Genomic DNA, 6594 nt, shown 5'->3' on the forward strand with positions numbered 1-6594 from the left:
TCAATTCATATACTGATAGCCAATGTGTGGTTTGTGGTTTACAATTGATTTCAATTACTTAATGCTTTATTAGAGACAAGTTTTCTACATGAAATCAGTGAGTGATTTCAGTGTAAATGTCTGACAACTCACTGTCCCTTCAGTGCTCTGGCTCAGACAACTAAACAAAACCATAGACCCAGCTCTTTAAAAATGGTAATAGAGTTGCTAATACACCCTCACGAAAAGAGGAAGACTACATTTGCTTACTTTCAACTCCCAGCTTCACCCTGCCAGCTCAGGGATTTCTAGTAAGACTGAATCTGGACAATATTTACAAGATTTGACATTTCTAATTAATGCTTATGTTTAGGTAAATAAAGTTTGTGAGGTGCTAGAGAAATGGCTTAGTGGTTAAGAGCACTAAATACTGTTCCTTTATAGGACATTTAAGAACTCAAACTGGATTGCCTGGGCTCTTTAGCAAGGGAGGACAGATACCAGACAGATTATAGTCCTTACATAAGAACAATTAGTAAAAAAATCTCATTCTTTATATATCCAATACAATTATGCTGGAGACAATAATTTGGTATACAGGTCAATTTATAAATACAAGTGCTCAGTGTCCTCAATTTAATCCTCGAGGACTTACCTTAATAAATAATATCTTTACTATATCTTAATAAATAAAAAGGGGGAGTTATCCCTGTATGCTAAATAATGCTCCTTTTATTTCAATTTTAAAATTTTGGATGCCAAAGTTTATGGCACCCTACAACTAGGCATACTTCTGCTAGGTGAAATAGAGAGATCCACTTATTGACATGTTCCTGTCCAGATATTTTATATGGGGAAGAGGGAATGTTTGTGTTTTTTCTACAGGATGCTACAAGAGTGTGCCAGCTGCCTGAGTGGTTGCTGAGACTTGCTGATCCTGGTTATTCAGCTCTCCTGGTTCGGGTCCCTGGAGTCATTCCTCTGCCCTGAGAGGAAGATAGAAGATTCCCCTTCATCCTTTGTCATCACAGAGATTTTGCTGTTGCTGCAGTCAGTGTTACCACTGGGTGTTCCCGTCCCACTGTGGCCTACGCTCAGACTCTGTACACTGCTGCTTGCTGACTCCAACTGTTACCCCTGTCCCTTCATTTCTCTGGTGACTCTTGCTGCCTTAACTGGTAACTGGTGTTGTCATTTTACAGACTGTAGCTTCACAGAAAGCCACCTGTGTAAAGCTACAGTGACTGGAGAACTCTGTCCTGGAAAAGACCTTGACACTTTCACTGCTATTGTAGCAGCCTTTACTGCTGCAGACATTGTGTCTGCAGTGTCTGGAGTTATCCTCCCCCAATCTATTGTTAGACAAGTACAGTGGGTGAACTTTCTGGAGTAGTTACTAACAATTGGGAGTTCTAAATTTTATAGGAGTGGATTGACTACGGTCCTTGGTGGTAACAGCTGAGGAGGACCAAATGAGGTACCCACTACTTATCGGGAGTGGCTCTGTTTGATGCAGCCCTATGCTGTGGATCAGTATTCATACCATGGTTGGTTTGCAAACTCAGATCTCAACAGTAACGTGACAAGGCCGTTATCACTCAAGCACTTGTGGCCATTGTACAAAGGGCCTCACCTGGAATTTGGTTATCTTGTTCAGGATTTAATCTGTATCTGAGTTCCCTGCTCCTGCACCCCATGGATCTGTGGGTCCATTGCACTGGGAGGAGAGGGACTCTCTCTGTATCTGAGTTCTCTGCTCCTGCACCCCATGGATCTGTGGATCCATTGCACTGGGATTGAGAGAGACTCAGTGTTCCTTTGATCAGCCCTTGCACATCGCTGAGGTTTCCTCATTGCATGCGATAGGGTGATCATGACTGCTATAAATTATATAAATTATAAGGGTGAGATGTAGAGGGCTGCAATAACATTTGCCAGCACTAGATGGCGCTGGCTTCCACTGCGCCCCACGTGGTAGGCTAGGATAGACTCTGCCATTGCAAGATGGCGCCAGCCTTTGTCGCACCAGCCGGCCCCCTTTCAGGAAGTTAACTGTGCGCATGTGCAAGAGTGCCTTCGTGCCAGGTCTTTGCGCACTCCGGGGCGTGCCTTATGAGATCATGTGTAACAACCAATCAGGTGTGGGTGCGCCACACTAGGGTTTTATAAGCGCGCCATGTTGGCGCGGCATGGTTTTTCCTCTTCTAAGATTAATAAAGTGGTCACAGTAAGGATTTCTAAATGTCCGCATGCTCCTTGCCGGCGAAAAGTCGCGCGCGGGACAGGTCCTAATAGCACAGTCCTACTTTCTTAGAGTAACTCATAGGGACTTACCATATCCATACACCCATAGCTGTATATGCATTGGACCCCAGCGAAGTGCTCAACATTCATTGCATTTGTCACTCAGTTTGCCACAAATGTTAGATATCTGAAAAGTTCACCAAATTTGAAGGTGTGAATAAGTCCCAGTGACTGGAGTAAGCTCAAACAGTCTGTGACAACAAACAACTGCTTGAGTATCCAAGAGACAAGACGCTCACCAGGATCATAGTCTTTTCCCAGTAAGAAAATTTTAATATTAAGGCTTCAGATGAAAAGATAAATTAGGAGTTCTAGGCAAAAAAGTTTTATCCTCTGGCCTCAGGGTTGCAGCCATTCTGTCAGCCCTTCCTGGCCTCTCACAGGATCAGAGTTCTCACCTGGAAGCAGGGATATCTGGAAGGCACATAATACATATCCACAGACGACTCTTTGGGTACAAACTGACAGGCAACTTCAAGACTTAAAGTCATTCTCTCTCTCTCTGTGTTTCTGTCTCTCTCTCTGTCTCTCTGTCTTTCTCTCTGTCTCTCTCTCTGTCTCCCTCTCTGTCTCTCTCTCTCTCTCTCTCTCTCACACACACACACACACACACACACATTTTGTGGCTACACACACTTAACATTCTTTTGTGCACTCTGCCTTTTTAATTGCAATTTTCTTTTCTCATACTCCCACGATCATGCACACGTCTGTTCATTACCCTTTCATTCTCACACACACTCTTCATACACACCTCATACATATCTCAAACATACCACATGCACTCTCCTGTCACGCACACACACAGTCTTCATACACACCTCATACATATCTCACACACACCACATGCACTCTCCTGTCACGCACACACACAATCTTCATACACACCTCATACATATCTCACACACACATCATGCACTCTCCTGTCACGCACACACACAATCTTCATACACACCTCATACATATCTCACACACACCACATGCACTCTCCTGTCACGCACACACACAGTCTTCATACACACCTCACACATATCGCACACACACCACATGCACTCTCCTGTCACGCACACACACAATCTTCATACACACCTCATACATATCTCACACACACCACATGCACTCTCCTGTCACTTACACAAACACTCTTCATACACACCTCACACATATCTCACACACACCACATGCACTCTCCTGTCACGCACACACACAATCTTCATACACACCTCATACATATCTCACACACACCACATGCACTCTCCTGTCACGCACACACACAATCTTCACACACACCTCATACATATCTCACACATACCACATGCACTCTCCTGTCACGCACATACACAGTCTTCATACACACCTCACACATATCTCACACACACCACATGCACTCTCCTGTCACGCACACACACAATCTTCATACACACCTCATACATATCTCACACACACCACATGCACTCTCCTGTCACGCACACACACAATCTTCATACACACCTCACATTCTCTCCTCACTCATTCTCACATGCTCTCCTCATGCTCTCTCCCTGGCTCTCACATTTGTTCTCAGAATCGCTCTCTCATTAGCTCCCTCATTCACTCTTCACATTCTCACTCCACTCACTCTTCACATGCTCTTCTCATTCTCTCTCATTCGCTCTCACATTTGTTCTTACATTTGCTCTGGCATTTACTCTCTCATTCACTCCCGCATGCTCTCTCTCATTTACTCTTCACATGTACTGTAGCCTTTCTCTTGCCCCAGTCCTTTATTCATGATGCAAAAGCGGGTAGAAAAATGACATTTTTTAATCATTGCCAAATCAGATGCAAAGAATGACTACATCCCACCAAGATCTAAGAATTGCAACTGTTCCCCAAAGTTTCAGGCTTCCCCTATACCCAGGCCTGTGGCCAATATAATAATAATTGTAAACTTATCATTATTTAAACTTTAATTCTTTACTTTTATACTTCAGAGTCCAAAGCTCCGAGGTCAGCTAATTGCATTTTCCTGAGACTCTCTAATGATAAATGACATGGGGAAAACTGCCAGGCAGTGGCCAGAAAGAATCAAGGTAACCCTTAGCACAGTAATTCCACTAGCTTTCTGTTCCTTGCACACAATGACTCTCATAAGAGTTCCAGTAGTTTGACTTAGTTTACTAGTATATAATTTTATATATTCTATATTTCCTTAACTAGTCTGTAATATTATATAAGACTTATTTCCTAACTTCAATAACCTTTTCCTTTCCTAGCGCCCGATTGTTGGCTCTAATTCATTTTCTCTTATTTTCTTCAAGCTGTCTTTGCAAGTCAAACCTTAATCTGGAACTTCAATTGTGCAGTTATTACATATTTTCCAAGATGAGAATACACAATATGCACCTGGGCCGCTAGGGATATGCTGTGCTGTGCCCCTATGCATCAATTTCCAATTGTCTAAGAATCATAACCTCAAGGAACATCTAGTTTCACAGAATTCACCAGAGCAGAAGTAGAAAGACGTAGGAAAGTCAGACATAATAGAATAATTGTGCACACCAAGGCCACCTGATAGGCAGTCACACACAAATGAAATCTATACAGCCCTTGTCCAGGGATAAGGTTTGGAGAAATGGAAACAACCAGTTTTTAAAAAGAGCTACTGTGGGCTACTGAGATGTCTCCATCCCGGACTGCGGCAGGCAGCCTCTTATTTCAGATGGTGGGTTCATTGAGAGATGTGTCTCCTGCTTCTCAGGGTTCCAAGAAGCCACCCTACTTTACAAGGAGCTGCTGCAGGCTTCTGAGATGTCTCCATCCCGGCCTACTGCCTGCAGTCCCCGTCATTGTATGTTGTCCCCAGCATTAGCCAGAGCAAGCAGACAACAAGAGGAGGTCAAAGGGATACAGATTGGAAAGGAAGATGTCAAAATATCACTATTGCGGACGACAGAAGAGTACACTTGATTCACCCCAAAAGTTACACCAGAGAACTCCTAAGCCTGATAAACAACTTCAGCAAGTGCCTGGGTATAATATTAACTCAAACAAATCAGTAGCCTTCCTCTACACAAAAGATAAACAAGCTGAGAAAGAAATTAGGGAAATGACACCTTTCATAACAGTCCCAAATAATATAAAAATACCACAGTGTGACTTTTATCAAACAAGTGAAAGATCTGTGTGATAAGAACTTCATGATCTGAAGAAAGAAATTGAAGAAGATCTCAGAAAATGGAAAGATCTTCCATGCTCATGGCTTGTCAGGATGAAGATAGAAAAATGGCCATTTTACCCAAAGTGACCTACAGATTCAATGCAATCCCCATCAAAATTCCAATCCAATTCTTCATAGGGTTAGACAGAACAATTTGCAAATTCACTTGGAATAACAAAAGAACACAGGATCCCTAAAACTATCCCCAACAATAAAGAACTTCCCTGGGAATCACCATCCCTGAACTCAAGCAGTTACAGAGCATTGGTGATAAAAACTGTATGGTATTGGTACAGAGACAGGAAGATATACCAGTGGAATACAATTGCAGACACAGAAATGAACCCACACACCTATCTATGATCACTTGATTTTTGACAAAGGAGACAAAACCATCCAGTGGAAAAAATATACTTTTTCAGCAAATGGTGCCAGTTCCACTGGAGGTCAGCATATGGATTAGTCCAAATCATACCCTGCTTATTGCCCTGGACAAAGCTTAAGTCCAGGTGGATCAAGGACCTCTACATCAAACCAGATACACTCAAACGAAGAGAAGCAAAAGTGGGGAAGAATCTTGAACACAAGGGCACTGGAAAAAATTTCCTGAACAAAACATGAATGGCTTATGCTCTACGATCAAGAGTAGACAGATGGGACCTCATAAAGGTACAAAGCTTCTGTAAGGCCAAGGACATGTGGTTAAGACTAAACAGCAACAAACAGATTGGGAAAAGACCTTTACTAATCCTACAACTGATAGAGGGCTAATATCCAAAATATACAAAGAACTCATGAAGTTGGACTGTAGGGAGACTAATAACCCTAATAAAAATTGCAGTTCAGAGCTAAACTAAGAATTCACAGCTGAGGAATATGGAGTGGCTGAGATGCACCAAAAGAAATGTTCAACATCGTTAGTTATAAGGGAAATGCAAATCAAAACAACCCTGAGATTCCACCTCACACCAGTCTGAATGCCTAAGATCAAATACTCAGGCAACAGAAGATGCTTGCATGGATATGAGAAAGAGGAACACTCCTCCATTGTTGGTGAGATTGCAGACTGGTACAACCATTCTGGATATCAGTCTGGAGGTTCCTCAGAAAAT

The sequence above is a fragment of the Rattus norvegicus genome, chromosome 9 (genome assembly GCF_036323735.1).
Source record: "Rattus norvegicus strain BN/NHsdMcwi chromosome 9, GRCr8, whole genome shotgun sequence".
Lineage (NCBI taxonomy): Eukaryota > Metazoa > Chordata > Mammalia > Rodentia > Muridae > Rattus > Rattus norvegicus.